This window comes from Peromyscus leucopus, chromosome 1 (assembly GCF_004664715.2).
Source record: "Peromyscus leucopus breed LL Stock chromosome 1, UCI_PerLeu_2.1, whole genome shotgun sequence".
Lineage (NCBI taxonomy): Eukaryota > Metazoa > Chordata > Mammalia > Rodentia > Cricetidae > Peromyscus > Peromyscus leucopus.
In genome coordinates, this window is record NC_051063.1 from 133,501,321 (window position 1) to 133,519,452 (window position 18,132).

Consider the following 18,132-nt stretch of genomic DNA (forward strand, 5'->3'; position numbering starts at 1 on the left):
CTGGAAGGAGTTAGAAAAAGCAGTTAAGGGAGAAAAGTAATCAATTGTCCACAAAGTTACGATGCCTTCAAATGAGCAGCATGGCTAGATATAACTAAAGACACACTAGTGGCTCTTATAGCTTTTCAGTAACTAATATCTCCCTAACGGGATCCAAGGCCTGCTTAACAAGAGAAAAATTATGCCTCATAATGTAAACCAGCAAAGGTCATTTGACTAGCAAGCACATGGAACTTAGATGAACTAGCCACCACATTCATAAACCACTATAATCTTTAACTGCATTACTAATTTTATGGTTATACTCACAGATTGTTTTCAACCCAGGAACACTAATGGGATTCAGCAGGGTGTGTGTGTGTGTGTGTGTGTGTGTGTGTGTGTGTGTGTGTGTGTGTGTACTCAACAATAATAATGAAGAGATCATGAATTTGAGAGTGGAATGAGGAGTACACAGGTAGAGTTTGCAAGACAGAGATGTAGAGATGTGGAAATTATGTAAATACACTAGTCTTACATGAAGCACTCAACTTCTTAAAAAATAAAACAAATGGTCAGAGGTTAGAAAGTACAGTTTCAGCAGAAGAGTAGGATGAGAGAGAAGAACTGGGATGAAATGACCAAAACTCATTATTTAAATGTATGAAAATATTATATTTATTAAGGGAGATTAATCCAATAAAAAGAAAAGACTCAACATATCAGGTCATATATATATATATATGAATTTCATGAATTTCAATGGAATGTAATACCTAGAATCCTAAAAGTTTCAGTACTTTACCAAAAGTTTGACAAGAAAAGATACAAATTAATGCCATTTCACAGTCTTTTACTGGACACTATCCTCAGAGAAATTAGTGGAGAGAATGAACAGTTTCTATGGCAAGAAATATACACTAATCTAGGTGGAAAGAACATCATGCAATTTCTAAAGAAACATTAAGACATTCACAAAATGTATGAATTTAAAAGTATGGTCAGCAAACATGCTAATGCACAGAAACATAAAAACTTAACTGAGTTTCACACACAAGAAACTAATAATTAAAATTAAAAGGCAGGAAGCCCCTCAAATTACAATACCACCAGCTAGGTGTGAGGTCTGTGTCTTCAGTGAAAGCTTCCCAGGAGAAGGCAGAGAAGCACCTCCTCAGGGCCTGAGTCAGCGAATGACGAGATCATGTGTCAACATCATAGGAGGGAAAAGAAAATGTCTAAGAACAAAGCATAATTGAAAAATATGTATACTTAAGCAGATATCATTACCATATTATTAGTAAAATCAAAATAAGGTTTAAAATGTACAGTCCTGGTCAAGATGTATTGATAGTATTAGAATTATAATACAGTAGTCACAAGCAATGCAGACACTGGGTGCAGCGGACATGCAGGTCCTCATTTGTGTCATTCCTCTGTCCTAATGATCAAACTAACTCAAAAAATGTAAAGAAACAAAAATAAATCTGGTATCAATGAAATTATGCTTAAAATAAGAACAAAATCAGCAAGTACCAATCACATTTCCTGTTTTCAAAACTTAATGCAATGTGACAACACACACAGAGACATGAGTATACACACACACAAACACACACACACCATATACAAAATTATTGGACATAAGCTGAGGACTCAAATATATCATTTACTAATTATAATTTAACTCATCTTAAAAATGCAAAAAAATAGTAGGTAAAATGTTTCTCAAAAGTTCTAGGACAAGTAGACACAACATGAAAATTGGATTTTCATTACTTAACACTTACACTTGGTTGTTTATATATTTGGGTGTGTGGTGTGTGTGGGTGTGGTGTGTGTGTGTGTTATGTGAGAGTGAGAGAGTGAGAGAGAGAGACAGAAAACAATGAAACAGAAGCTATGAACTTCAAAGTGAATAAGGAGGATTACATGGAAAGATTAGGAGAGAATAAATGAAAGGGGAGAATGAGGCAACCATATTAAAACTTCAAAAATTTTAGAAATATGTAATTAAGGATAAAAGATCATTAAAGATCTAAAAGATCACTATTAAAAAATAATCAAATTAATTACAAATTACAAAATTACAAATTATCAAAATAATTACAAATTAATCCCTGAAGCATTATTAAATACAACTGTATCTAAGCTGTGCAGCCACAGAAATGACAAGAGAAAGAGATAAATGACAAAAGAAAGAGATAAATGACCTCTAGGTTCAATCTGGTGAATGGGACTACCTTAGTGTCCCATTCTGATACTGCAGAAATACAATTTTCCTAAGGATCCACGCAGTAGAGGAAGAATAAGAGGATGCCTGATATCAAATGATTAACTGAGAAATACACCTACGAGTATTAAGAGTATACTAAGGGCAGCTTGAATTTCATGGTAACTTTATACAAGAAAGTGTCCATAGCAAGGCTAAAAAGACTAAAATCTTTCTTTCATTTGAAGTAAAGCAACAAATTCTGAAGAAATTAAACTCAGGAAACCCCCCTGCTAAATAGTTACTTTTTATATAATAAAGGGAGGAAGGCTTTTTAAACTACTAAGTTCATGAGCTTCCTTAACAGTATAGTGAATAGAGTTTGTCCAGTATAGAAAATATCCTGCTCTGAATCTTTCTCACCAGGGGTCAAACTGTTAGGCTCTCCATCAATCTTAACTGGAAGTTTGTAGGGGTGGGATGAGCACCAGAGTAATGGAGGGTTTGCTTAGTAAGAGTAAACAAACAAGACACAAGTGTTCACCATGCAAAGACAGCTTCAATACATGTTCCCTAGGTCTCAGGCAAGGTCATGTAAGTCATCACTTGGGATTTCCCAAGGACTCTGACAAGACCTAGTCCTTACTTCTATTGAAAAGGATTTTCTTTTTTTCTTGATTATTTTGTTCTTTCTATAAAATTTTTTAAGACATCTATACAATCTTTACATAAAAATAGCTTTAGAAAAGAAGTAATTGATCTCATAAATGGATGATAATGATACTGTTGAAAAAATAAAGAACTTAGTGAAATTGAAGTGACTGGAATGACTATAACCTCTTCTATTGTAAGTATGAGGTTATACTGGTTTTCTAGAATGAGTCCATACAAAAAATATTAAAAGTAAACAACTTCAAAATACACATATTAAAACCCCACTTTACTACAAAGGGTCATAAATAAGTAAAGTAACATAAAATAAAATAAAATTCTCTTTTTCAAATACAAATTTGAATATTGGAAAAGAGTATTGAGGGTCAAAATTAAAGTCTCCCTTATCAGGACCCTTTCTACCATGTGTGCTGACTTCATTTGTTATCAGGATATAACATACCAGAAAGAGTGAACTGACTTCATAATGTGGTCATTGCAAGTCCATGGGGAGGGGGCTATATTTTAGGTTTTCTATTATGATGATGAAACACCATGAGCAAAAGAAAGATGGAGAAGAATAGCTTAAACTTCCAGATCACAGTTCATCATCAAAAGAAGTCAGAGAAGGAAGTCAGGTAGGGCAGGAACCTGGAGGCAGGAGCTGGCAGAGATGCCATATAGGAGTTCTGCTTACTGGCTTGCTAGATATGATATGCACAGCCTAAGTTCTTATAGAACCCAGGACCAGAAACCCAGTAGTGGCACCATGCAGAATAGGAGAGGCCCTCTCCTAACAATTACTAATTAAGAAAATAGCCGGGTGGTGGTGGCACATGCCTTTAATCCCAGCACTTGGGAGGCAGAGCCAGGCGGATCTCTGTGAGTTCAAGGCCAGCCTGGGCTACCAAGCGAGTTCCAGGAAAGGCGCAAAGCTACACAGAGAAACCCTGTCTCGAAAAACCAAAAAAAAAAAAAAAAAGAAAAGAAAGAAAGAAAATATACAACTGTCTTGCCCACAGCTCAATATTATGGATGAATTTTCTCAACTGAGGTGGACACTTCGCTAGTGACTATACCAAGTGTCAAGTTGACATAAAACTCACTACCATGTTTTATTGATGTATATCCAGAAGAGGGACAATGGAAATTGGGGGGGTGCTTGTTAATACATAGCAGTAAACAAAAGAGTCCTCACAGGAAAGTACTGTCAGGATAACATACTATTTAGTAGGCAAATGCACATCTGGATGACATTATTTATGAAATTAACTCTGCCTGTCTATAAGATGGCATTTCATAGGAAACAGCATAGAAAATCAACTAGAATGCCCTGTTCATTTCTGGAAGACAATTATAAAATGAAATTTCAACAATTTTACATAATTAATTCACTCACTATCTGTGATGAAAGTTAGTATTGGCAATTTAAAAACTACTGTCCATAAAAATGGATGCTTATAAGTTTATGCTATGTATTGATGTGATTACAAACTCAACTTTATAATTAAAGCAGTGCACTCACCCTTCAGGTTTCTAGTGGACTGTCATTCCCACAAAATCAATGTGATCCATCTAGACACCCACCTGGAGCAAATCTCCCTCCTGACCAGATTCTTGGAGAAAGACAGATAAAACAATTAAGTATCACAAATGAGACTCTCTCATCTCACAGTCCAAGCAGAAATGCATATGAACTGCCACTCAGTTAAGGGTAAGAGTGACCACCTGCCATTCATGTTGCTTACTCCAAACCCATAATACAAGGCAGTCTTTGAGAACTTTTCTAGATTCCACTTAATAATTTGTCCCTCAGTCCTTGTGTTTTCTCTCTATACTACCTCTGTTTCCTTCTCTTCCCCCTACCTTGCTGAAAATGGTGAATGTTCTTTTCGGGTACTCATCCTGTACAAATACATGTGAAGCACTAATTGATCATTGGTTTTGAAGAATGAATAAATAAACTATTATAGAATGATGACATGTAGCTAGAATTGAGATTTATATGGGCATCATGGATGATTTGTAGGATGGAGAATGGGTGGATATGATAACGATCTATTATATATGTACTTAATTTCAAAGAATAAATCAAATAAAATTAAAAAAGTCCCATGTGACCTTTTGATCGATTGCAATTCTAAGCTATAATAGAATATTGGCAAACTTTAATCCATACAATTTATTTCTAGGAGCCAATGGGTTTTTAAGTATGCCCATGTATGAGTACCTAATAATCAAATGTGCTATGGCTACTTTTTCAATTTCTGTCAATGATAATTACATTGTTTTTAGTGTAACCAAATAGTTCCTGTGACTTCATATTTCATAGAAACAATAATTAGAGCCTAGTTTCAATAAAATTTAAATTCTCATGTGATTAAGATTTTATAATTTTATCCTTATTAGCTGTTCTCTTCCTTCAATAAGGAGAAAAGTGCCCCAATTATTTTAATAATTATATACTCAGTAAAATTTATAATAGTACTAACAGTTTCACCTCTATATGTCACAAATACTACCTACTTTACATAGCATTCTTGAATAATACACACTACCACCAAATAGCTGTCTTGTGTTTTGGATATTGCTGTCTTCTAAGTTTTACTATGGCCTGTTGGATGGACTCTCCTCTGAGACACTTTAATGCTGTCTCTTCTAAATTGCTCCTTTGGTGATCAAGAAAGATCTCTCCTTTGTATTATTTTTCTATGTGTCTATAGTTATATAACTATCATCTCTACATGCATCTCAATTCTCATTCTTCCCTATTCTTTTCCAGATCTTATTGTCAATCCATCATCCTCTGATCTTTGAGGCATGAAAACTTAGTCCTCTGAAATCTCCAAGTGATGAAATACATCCATTCTCACGTGGGCTTTCCTGACTTGTGCCTACTACTTCTTGCTTCCTAGTCCTGATATTGTGCATAGATTCATATTAGCTCTGGTTGTCTCTGCTTGGCTAAATGTGTTTATGAAAATAAATAATAGATTAAATACCAATGAGCAGAGAGAAAATGAAAGAGAACTCAAACCAAGGAAGAAGTATAAAAATTTTAACATGGAGAATCGCCACTACAGGTACTGTTTCAAAAAGATATTACTCTTCCCTATGTGTTGAGTAGAAACAGCAAAAATAAAAGAAAAAAGATGGGGGAAAAGTGATTTACCAGGAGCTCTGCCTCCAACTGACAACAGATGAAACAGCCAGTAGTGCTTGGGGGCTAAACTTGTATCCGCTAATTACAGCTTTATCATGGATATCTATAAGAAAGCCTCCATTTCGTCTGGGACCTTCTGACTGTGACTCTGGGCTGCCAAATGCAACAGGCTGTTGACACTTTGCAATCTCTCTGTGAGTTCCATCATGTGCTATGATTATATTCATGAATTATTACACTGGATCAGACTGTTCTCTCTATGTGAGTGTGTATGCATATACAGTTGATTTTTTTATGTGTGAAGTAAATGCATATGTGAATGCAGCTGTTTGCTGGAAGTCAAACTACTACTCTTTGATTTTAAAAAAAAAATTGTGTGTGTTTTAAAAAAGACTGCTGAAGAAGAATCTACAGTATTGTAAGAGCCAGTAGGGTTGGAAGATAAAATGAAGCAAAGCTTTCCAGGTGGAAGAGAACTGACAAACACAGGAACTCACCGAGACAGTGGCAGTAATCACACAACCTACACAAGAATAATACAGTTCGGGTCCCACCACTGGGAAGGGGAAGTCATGATCTCCCATCCCTAATGAAGAAGCAATCTTCAACTGAGAACTACTCACAAAGAAAAATTAGTTCTTACTAGTGGAGTCTCACTGGGAATACAAACAGCATTAAAAGGCATGACCCATGCCCAGAAAGACTCACCTCAAAGTAAAATCAATTGTATTGTGGAGTTTTTCTTTTTCTCTAATAATACTTTGTCAGTATTTTTTAAATATTGTTGGTATGTTGCTTATATATTACAGTTTCCAAATTTTTGCTTTTGTAGGTGTCTTGTATGTCCATGGGTCTCTCTGTGTATATGTACTACCCTTCCTTTCTCTCCTCTCTCTCTCTCTCTCTCTCTCTCTCTCTCTATATATATATATATTATATATATATATATATATATATATATATATATCTCTCTCTGTCTCTTTCCTTCTGTCTCATTCTATTTTTTTTATTTATCTTTTTTATTTTCTGAAGAAAGAGACTAAGAAGACAAGGACTTAGATGGGAATAGGAGGTACAAAGGATCTGGAGAGATGAGGGGGAAACTATGTTCAGAGAATAGTGTATGAAAAAAATATTTGTGGTGGTATTCTAATTGTACTGAAATGTGATTTGATTGTATGTTAATAAATAAAGTTGCCCGGGGGTCAGAGCTATTAGAGCATAGACAGAGTGTGGCGGTGGTGGCACACGCCTTTAATCCCATAGATCTCTGTGTGTTCAGGGATACAGCCAGCATTGGAGACATATGCCTTTAAGACCTAGGGGGCTGTACATTCAGACAGTGACGAGGCAGTCATGTGTTTAAACAATGAGAAGCAGAAAACATACTATAAAAAACGAACAGACAGGATATAGCTCTCTTTCGGGAAGCTGGACACCACAGCGGAAGTGAGATTTTAGCTCTGAGCTCTGACTCTCGCTTTCTCTTTACATTGTTTCTGTGTTTCTTATTTAATAAGACGGTTGGTTACATCAATAAATATTTTCAATTAAAATATTTTATTCAATGTTAATATATATTGTGTTTGTGAAATTCCTCCCCATTCCTACTATCAAAATTCTATCACCGACTTCATGTACACTCTCTCTGTGTGTCTCTCTGTCTCTCTCTGTGTTTCTCTCTCTGTGTGTCTCTCTCTGTGTCTCTGTCTCTCTGTGTCTCTCTCTCTCTCTCTCCCCTATTTTGTCTTTTATTTGCCTGTTTGTTTTCTGAAGGAAGAGACTAACAAGACAAGGACTTAGATCATTTGAGAGGAACGGAGGACCTGGAGGAGATGAAGGAGAAACCATAATCAGAGAAGATTATATGAAAAAAATATTTTCAATTAAAATATTTTACTCAATGTTAATATATATTGTTTGCAAAATTCCTCCCTATTCCTACTATCAAAATTCTGTCCTGGACTTCATGTTCTCGTCTCTCTCTCTCTCTCTCTCTCTCTCTCTCTCTCTCTCTCTCTCTCTCTCTCTCTCTCTTTCTTGTTCTCGTTCTCTCTCTCTCTCTTCTTTTCTCCTCCTCCTCCTCCTCTCTTCTTCTTCTTTATTCCAAAATATTCACTTTAGTGCTGCCTGAATGTGCATGGATGTGGGACAATCTACTAGAGAACAGATATCCTCTCAAGGCAAACATCCTGAAGGAATCTTACTTATCTCCAGCAGGCCATCATGTACACGAATTTCTAAACAGTCTTATTAAATAAGAAACACAGCAACAAATACAGGGGTGCAAGCCGTAGAGATCAGAGCAATAGCCGCCAACTAACCTTAGCCAACCACATTGCCATAGCTTCCCAAGAGAGCCTCTTCCTCTCTAACCTGTACCTTTATTGCCTTCCTGTTCTGCCTTCTCGTTAGCTCTAAGCCCAAGTACATCACTTCCTTGTCACTGCCTGTCTATACATAACTCCAGGTCTCTATGTTTGGTACTGGGATTAAAAGCTGTGTCCTTGAATACACAGAGACTCTGCCTGCCATGTGATCAGATTACGGGCCTGTGTTACCACCACCTCACTTCTGTCTTTGGCTGACTATGACCTGTGATCTCCAAGCAAACTTTATTTATTAACATACATATAAAATATCACATTTCAGCACAAATAAAATATCACCATACCATCAAATAAAAATAGTTATTCAGATAGGATTGGAACTTCATGAGTCCCTCTTCCAGATATAGTGAGATATTGTCTGGCTTGATCTGATATCAGTCTTGTTCATGCAGTTTTAGCTGTTGTGAGATAATGTGTTCAACTGATCTGTCATGTCCAGAAAATACTGTTACAATGACTTGTCTATTAACTCTGCTAATTAGAGATAGAATTTTTCTGTGGACTAGAATTTGCCAAGTACTTTAGGCCAGCTGAGAAAAAAAAATATGTGTCTGTCACTTCTCCTCATATCCTGTCATACCCTGGGAGTGCCAGCCCACACTCTCACTTGATTTTGATTTTTACATATTCTATGAAGAAAAGTCAGGTGATCATATCTGTAAGGTAAGCATGTCTCTGGTCTGCACATTTTGATCTAAAAAGGAAAAATAACACCCAGAATGATTTCCAAGGATCACAGATTACTCACTCTATGTAAACTGCTAATCTTCTACCTCATCTCTGAAGCTTTCCTTTGAGATCCTCTTCAAGTTTCAATTTTAGATTTCTGAACACTGGACTAAACTCTTACAAAATGGGAGATTATCTGTGCTCTTCCCTTGTGAGCCCAAAAAGTATAGTGGGACATGAGTGGCACAGAGGACTCTGATGTACGTTTCATGCCCCGCATGGCCAAACCATCTGTCAAAAGCCTCAATTGCATTCAATCTACTTTCCAGTAAGCGCAACTTTAGAATTTCTTACAATATTAAACTGTTATAGAGAGTCTACTAAGTCATTCAGATTGTATTTGGTCCACTCTTTGCCACCATGCTATGTTAAGATACATGCTGCAGATAACACAGCTACAAAACTCCTAAGTAAACTGTATGATTAAACTATCTTTCCTTAAGTGTCATTATTTCCCAAAACGTACTCATTAACAGGGTATTAGAGGTTTGGTGGCTCAGAGCCAGGCCTGAACTGTTGGCAATATTTCTGGGGAGTAATGTAAGCTTATATCAAGGCTAAGGAGAACTATGTTGCTGGATATCGCATACCTGGCGATCTGCCCATTGCTAGTGATGTGATAGATCCTGAAGGAGAACTTATCAGAGCATCTTTTAAAAACCAGTATAATTTCTAACTACATTTCAAATATTAATCCCCTTATACAGAGATTAGTATAGCTCTCACATTAAACAATGAAGATTCAATTTGAAGGATATGGAAATTAACAGAGAATTCCACAACTAGTCAAAATGTAAAGAATAAACATCTGGTGTTCCCAATACAAATGATAAATCAAAATAAAAGGAAGAAAGGAAAAGGGAGAAAAAAATCACATAACACACAGAACTCAAGAGAACTTCATGGAAGATGTAGAAACAAGGATGCAAGATCCAGAGGAACAGGATGTCTGCTGAGAGAAAGATTCTTCTACATGGCAGGGAAGCTGTACCATCAATATCTCAATGAGAGAGATACTAAAGAAAATTCCAAAAATGATAGCATAGGTTCTCATGCCAATGTGAATGGGAGAACTGTCACAGGCCACACTGCTAGCTGAAGGCTTCCAGTTAATTAATAGATGCTAAGGAAAGGAGAATCAGATTTCTCCTGGGACAAGTCCCTTGATAAGTTATTAAATCTCAAGATATCAGCCCTAAGCACATGCAAGCATGCGTGTGGGAGCACTCACATGCGTGTGTGTGTGTGTGTGTGTGTGTGTGTGTGTGTGTGTGTGTGTGTGTGTGTGTGCAACACTTAATGGACTTTGAGTTGGTAGTTAAATATATAAAATTTTATTATGTGACAATTGACCATGAATTTGAGAGCTAATGGGGCACACATGGAAGAAACTACAAGTGGAAGGGTGGAAATAATCTAAATGCAGTACTTTTGTATGAATATCTCACAAATGACTTTGGCACTCCCATATGTATAAATGAAATCCACTTAAATGGAATTACCATACAATGGGAACAATCCTTATCTAAACATATCATGACACCAAATAAATCTGGTGGATTATTTCTTGTTGTATCAATGGCCAATGGTGTTCCATACCCACCTCCCAATATCACAGGCTATTGTCAAGAGTATCAGTTATTCTCCATTGCCTGAAAATACCATGTATTTATGACATCAAATATGGAGAAATCGATCTGCTTCCCACTAGAGCTTCACTGTTACTAAATAACATTCACAGTGTTAGAAGGTACTCTGCATGTGATTTCAAAAAAGAAGAAATCACCCATGCCACCCAGCTACAAAACCTGAAACCCTCATGAGGGACCTCCCTGGAAGATATGCTGTTACAATGATGGTAACGATATTATGGGAGTAAACAAAAACTTTAGAATTTGATTTTAGGGTCATTCCATAAGTTTGAACCCATATCTGATACTGCTAAGGTGGTCAAGAAGAACCTGAGACTAGATAGGTCCAGGGCTAATCTTCAGATTAAACTTAATATTATTATTCTGCTATTGGAAAATATCAATAAAGTAACTCATGATGGCATAGATCAGTGTATCACTTAACTCAAATCAGAGAAGCCTATTATTGTAGTACATGGAAAATAACTCAGACAACCACAGCTGGACAGTGGAAGGAAACATTGGATCAGTTGGTACCTAAATGGGAACTCTTCATCAAATTGCTGTCTTCAAGCCTAAGGGATCAATGCAGAAAAGGAGGTGGAAAGATTGTAAGAGCCAGAGAAGTTGATTCCAAGGAAAAAGCCCTTCTATACACAACAGGACATATAAACATGAGACTACACAGAGACTGTGGAAGTACACACAAGATCTGCACAGATTCAAACCAGACAAAAATCCCTGCAGTGAGCCGGGGGAGTGGAAACAAATTCGGCTGCTAACAAGGACCTACTGCTGAAAGAGAAATTTTTTTTCTCCAGTGGAGTGTCACTGAGTTTCTCAATCACAACCCAGGTCAGGCCCCATGCCCAGCAGTAGTTACATACCACAAAAAGACTCCATGTTTTGTTTTGGATTTTGTGTGGAATTTTATGTTTTTTGGTGTTTTGGTCATTTTTGTCTTTTGAGTTGTGTGTTTGTTTGTTTGTTTGTTTGTTTTTGTTTGCTCTCTCTCTCTCTCTCTCTCTCTCTCTCTCTCTCTCTCTCTCTCTCTCTCTCCCTTCCTGTCTGTCTATCTATCTATCTATCTATCTATCTATCTATCTATCTATCTATCTATCTATCTATCTATCTCTGTCCCTCTATCTCTCCCTTAGTTTAAGAAGTGTGTGATATGTGGAGAGAAAGAAAAAGAAGGGTGAAAAGGGGAACAGAGACATGCATAAGGGACATTAAATTGTATAGGTAACTATGGTGAGGATTTGGGGAGAATTGAAAGGGAGAATATGATTGAAATATATTGTAAGAAAAAAATATATGAAAATTGAAAAAAGGATACTTGTTAATATCATAAAATTTCTCCAGTTCATAGAAAATATTTTATACTATGGTTCTCAGCCCTCCTAATGCTGTAATCCTTTAATGTAGTTCCTCATGTTGTGGTAACCCCCAACCATAAAATTATTTTCATTGCTACTTCATATGTGTAATTGTACTACTGTTATGAATCATAATGTAAATATCTGTATTTACCCCTATGAAAGGCTGGTTTGATACCCAAAGGGGTCATGCCCAATAGGTTGACAACTGCTCTTTTATGCTATGATTAGTAAAAGTGACCAAAGTATGTCTATTTAGCTTAACATACACAAAGGGTTCTTGTAATATACTGTCTTACTATAAGAATAGACAAAGACTATCATGATTGTCTCAATGTACACAGCAAAAGGTCTTTGAGAACCCCTAAATGTATTCATGGTTTGAAAAAACAATCAAATATTAGTGAAGGAAATGAAATCCTATAAGCTTATGTGGCTGTAGCACTTGTCAAGGACCAGTGTTTCTGCAGTTAAAAAAAATCAATAATATACACTGTTGTCACTTTGCATGGACATAGTCCTAGAGAACATCCTCATGGCAGTAATTGGGAAAATATGAACACTAAACATTTTGTCCTTAAATATCTAATCCTGAAGGCAACAAAAACAATATAAATCTTTTGTGACAAATGTAACCTTGCACGTAGAAAAGTATTGATATTCTTAGTTCAAAAAATAATTTCAGTAAAGTAGTAGTGCATACTAAAATAAAAAAAATTCAATTGTGTTTTATATGCAAGCAATTAATACTCAAAGTTAAATGTTGAACAGCAGTTGGTTTTATACTACAATGAGTGAGTAAGGTGGCCTGCTGTGGGATGTCCTGTATGTCAAATGTGTTGCTCTGATTGGTTAATAAATAAAACACTGACTGGCCAGTAGCTAGGCAGGGGGAAGTATAGGCGGGACAAGGAGGAAAAGAATTTGGGGAAGTGGAAGGCTGAGGCAGAGAGACTGGCAGCCGCGCCATGACAAGCAACATGTAAAGATGCCGGTAAGCCATGAGCCACATGGCAAGGTATAGATTTATAGAAATGGGCTTATTTAAGATAAAAGAACTAGATAACAAGAAGCCTGCTTTGGCCATACAGTTTGTAAATAATATAAGCATCCATGTGTTTATTTTATAGGTGGGCTGTCGGACTGCTGGGGCTTGGTGGGACCCAGAGAGGAAACTCCAGCTACAGTGGCCTATATCAACAGTATGAGTTCCTCAGGATCCAGAGAAGCAAGCATGACTTGCTTCTTGCAAGTCATAAGATTCGCATCATACTGGGAAGCACACTAAAACTTGGTATCTTGAATCAACTATATTACAGTATCATCTGCCAAGCTTGGTGGTGTTCGTGTGGTCACAGCTCACTAGAGCCTTAATCAAAAGGATCACACATCTGACTGTCATGTTCTGGGATTTCAGTAAACCCCAGGAGATAAACCTCACTGAAGACTCTCCTATTCTCCAGTTTCCAGCAGCTATCAATAAATCAAGCTCCTGATCTTTTTGAAGTAAAATCTGTTGAGGATGGGAGAGAAGCAAACACACATTTTAAATGAAGTGAGAGAGAAACCAGCAATAGAAAGCTGGCTTATAGATCTCTGTTGGTATCTGTTAGCAGTATCTGCCCAGTCAGAAAGCCCAAGGAACAGACAGACAATATGCCTGGCTCGGGTGTGTTGACCTGTAGATGGAGCACACAGGATTGAGTGTTTTTCCAAAAAAGTCTTTTAAAGGGAAGAAAAGATGTCAAATAATTTTTAAAAATAGTTTCAGCTTTTTTATTTAAGTCCTGAGTTGATTTTTGCATATGGTGTGAAGTAAGGCTCTGTTTAAGTTGTAAACTTTTAAAAAAAAAATATTTGATTAACTTACAAAACAATTCCTGTACCTAAAACTCAGGGATGTTGTGAAAGAGGAGGTAGAAAAACTTGCAAGAGCCAGAGGAGCAGGGAATTTGCTGTGAAATTGTCTCCTAGTGTCATTGGAAAGGTTACATTCCTGAAGTCTCAATATGGCTACCTAAGCTAGACTTGAACAACCAAGACACCAATGGACATGCTAACACGGAAGCGGGGAACTTGTGGGGTCTGAAACCTAGACAAATACTATGGCACCTGAAGACTGCTAAGAGTGAAAGAAATGGTCTTCCTCAGGAAAGAACTCCCATTCCCCACTCCCCACCTGCACTCCCATTCCATTGGTTATCCAATACAAAGTGGTCAGACAGACCTGATATTAAATACATATAGAAAACAAAACAAAACAAAAAAGGATTACAAGTATAGAGCAGTTGTAGACCTTCCTGTGTAATAAAGAGAGCACCAATAAGAACTGGTGACATCGGGGAACTCATGAACTTTAAACCAACAGCTGCGGAGCCTGCATGAAACTATACTAGGCCCTGTGCATAAGCCAGACAGTTATGTAGCTTGGTCCATTTAAGGGTTCCTTGGCAGTGGGAATAGGATCTAACCCTGGTGCATGAACTGGATTTTTAGGACACTTTTTACAGTCTTGATGTAGGGGGTGGGGCTTAGACCTGCATAAACTGAATGTACCTGGCTTTGCTGACTCCCAATGGGAGGCCTTACCTTTTCAGGGGAGGGGATGTGGGGTAGGTTCCTGAGAAAGACTTGCAGGGAGCAGGAGGAAGGATGAGAGGGGGATCTGTTGTGGTTGGTATGTAAAATGAATAAAAATTTCTTACTAAAAAATTAATTGAAAAAAATATATTTGATAAAAATTTAAAATGTATTACCACCAGTAAGGAATTTTTTTTATAAATATATTTATTTTTATGTATACAGTGTTCTGCCTTCATGTATGCCTGCAAACCAGAAGAGGGCACCAGATCTCATTACAGATGGTTGTGAGCCAACTTAAATCTAGACTTATTTTCCTGCTATTTCTCTTTTCCTGAAAAGACATAAGGAATGATCTGTCGGTCCAGGTAGGACATGCATGGCAAGACAGAAACTTTAAAAGGTCCCATCATGTTCAGACTGGTAAACTACTGGGTTTAGTGGGCTTCTTTACAGAACCATCAGTAAGCATGTGTGATATGTGTGACACAAAGGCAGCTGTATTCCCAAAAAGTCCAAAGCAGTGCTAAAGAATCTACCAAAATTTCAGCCTGAGTTCCCAAGCCAATGTGAGAGAAACTCCTGTAATGAGTGTTTCACCCAAATGTTTCTATTTGCATAAAATGCTCTGTTGCATTGCTCATCTTTATGTGAACTGACCATCATTCTGATCCTATATTTTCCTTTCAGAGTCAACACAAGAAGAGAAATTTAGTGGGAAAAAGTTAACATGAGAATCATGAGAGCCACAAGATGATGTAAAAATAAAGTGAAAAAAAAAAAAACTTTTTTTTTTGGATTCCAAAGAACAACCCAGACAAAGAAAAATAACCAAATTAACATACATGACAATACAGTCAAGTGATTGGCAGGAGCAGGTTGCTTATGAGGAGACATTCGTCAATAAGAGAAGATTACAAAGGAAAAAGAGAAAGAAAAGTTTGCTAACTAAAGTTCTTTCCATAGGAGTAGGAACAGTCTTCTTCCCTTCCATTCCATTCAAAGAAAAAAGGGAGAAAAAAGGAATGGACAGAGATAAAATAAAATATAGGAAGTTTTTTTCACAGACAGCAGTGACAATTTCACCTTGAAAGTAGAGCCTGTACTGGAAAGGAGAATCTCTGAAACACTTCCTAGTAGCTGGATAGTAAGAAGTGATGTCAACATTATATGTCATCACTCTCAGAGGGCTGATGCACACCAGTAAGATAATAAGTGACATTGCTCTCAGCAATCAGAAAACCTCAGGATGTCAGATGAGAGCTGCCCTTGACACAGCAATTCTACACAGAGTGGGTACCTCCCAAAGTAGTGTAAGAAGCAGCAGACCCCAAGTCTCTGTCATACCAAAGGCTGTATCCTTTTAGATGAAGCAGGAATCCATGTCTGAGGTAGGAAGGAAATATCTTAAAGCGGAAGCAGTGGAAATGGACACAGGAACAAATTCTCAGAAACAGAAATAGGAACAGGAATCTCTCTGAGCAGGGCTGTGGGTAATCCCATCAAGAACTCCTGCCTTTACTGGGAATCTATTGGCTCTGTCAAAGCAGAAGAGTCTTCCTTCACTGGCTAGACCCTGAAACCAGCTGAGAACTAAAGTCCAGCCATGAGTCACAACAGCAAGAAAGCCAGGTGCTTGGGTTTATATTAGCTCTGGTTGTCTCTGTTGACTGAGTACGAGCATGCAAATAAAGAATAAATTAAAAGTCAAATAAGTGACTCAGTATTTAAGATCACTGACTGCTCTTCCAGGGGTCCTGAGTTCAATTCACAGCAACCACATGGTGGCTAGCAAATATTTATAATAGGATCTGATGTCCTATTCTGGCATAAAATTATACATGCAGAGCACTCATAAATAAAATATAATTAAATGATTTTTTTAAAAAGAGGCAAACCTAGGAATGGAAATAAAAGCCTACTGTAACCAGGGAGAGTTCTCTGAGTGGAGCCTGTTCAATCTCTTCTGCCTCCTACCTGGGTGTTGCATAGTGTTGACTTTAACTGACACTAGAGAAAAACTGCCATTGTGTTAAGGAAGCTTGAGACTTTATCTGGTCATCCAGGCACTCATCCTGGCAACAAACAAGAAAACCTCCATTTGTGTGTAGAGTATTCTGATTGTGACTGTAGGTTGTCAAATATAGCCTGCTGTTGACTCTTTCCAATCCTCCCATGTGTGTTTCAGCATATGCTGTGAATATATGATGACCTAGCACAGTATCTCATGTCTCTATATCTATTATAGCTCACTAAAGAGAAACTGCTTGGATTATCTACAGAAATGGTAGGTCCTAGCCCTGTTCAAGCAATAAACCCAAATATCATGGAGTATATTATATTTTCAGAGTGGTAAGAAATAATTTAAGATTTACACATTTTAAAAGAAAGATTGTCAAAATCTACTCACACTTTAAACCATTTGTTTTTTGGAAATAAATGTGTATTTATTTCATTGGGGGGAGCACATAGCCTGCTTGTCCATGGGAACAAAAAGAGGACTCCTGGTATTGTTTCTTAAGTAACTTAATCCTTTTGAAACTATTTTTATATTAATATATACACATATTATCTTTAGAAAAATCCACCCTCAATTCTCTAGACTTAAATTCTTCCCCAATATCCACTAATGTACTAATCTAACTTCATAGGCTCACTTCTTTAATAGACACTCTGTCCATTCAGTGCTGTCTGTGTGTACATAGATGTAAGTCAAGCACATGTATGACTGAGCCCTCCCCCAGCCTTGTAATTTTTGAACTAGAACAACCAACTGAATATAATGCAAAAAAGTTTCGCTGCTACTCACTACATTTAACTAACAATATTTCCTCCACCCTATCTCTGATTTGTCCTCTGAGATACTCGTCTAGTGTTAATTTTAGTTTTTGGATACAGAACTGAAATCGCAGGAAAGGGGAATGTGTCTGTGCTGCTCCCTTGTGAACTGCACACATGTATGGAACAAAGCAAGATGGATGGCTCACCTGTATCTTCCTTCTTACACATTAACCAAGCCATATCAAATTCCTCATCTACATTCATTCACTTACTCAATAATCTCCCACTTTGTTTCATATGTAAAACAGTGTTTTATATGAACAGGTTTCTACTGTTCAACAGGAATGCCATTCTTCATTGCATAGAGTTTGTCAATATAGCTAATGGGGGAAATAAATGTAGTTTGAAGTGATGTAAGTAGATCTTCAAAATTATAAAACAGAAGCCAATTATTACTACTAGGATGAAATAATTATATAAAATAATTAATTGTAAGGATTATTTAACTCACCTTCCCCATTATAATTTGTCCCATTGTATTACTGTTGACCATAACACTTTCCAATGCACCCCACCTCTCCTGGCATGCCATTCATGTCCTTCTTTTTGTCCTCTCACTCTCTCTGCTCTCTTGATT

The 18,132-nt window shown here is 37.0% G+C and overlaps 1 long non-coding RNA gene across 9 annotated transcripts in view; it reads right to left on the reverse strand.

The window, feature by feature from the left end:
• The window catches only part of LOC114684178, a 34,541-nt gene that overhangs the window by 7,895 nt on the left and 8,514 nt on the right, over positions 1–18,132 (reverse strand). For 7 of the 9 annotated variants that reach the window (XR_003733262.1, XR_005089851.1, XR_003733260.1 and 4 more), the window contains 2 exons: positions 4,368–4,458; positions 1,087–1,217 (listed from right to left, as the gene is read on the reverse strand). This is a non-coding gene — a long non-coding RNA (uncharacterized LOC114684178). Of the gene's footprint in view, positions 1–1,081; positions 1,218–4,367; positions 4,459–18,132 lie in introns of all 9 variants that reach the window. The other 2 variants (XR_003733263.2, XR_003733264.2) reach the window with 2 other exon arrangements.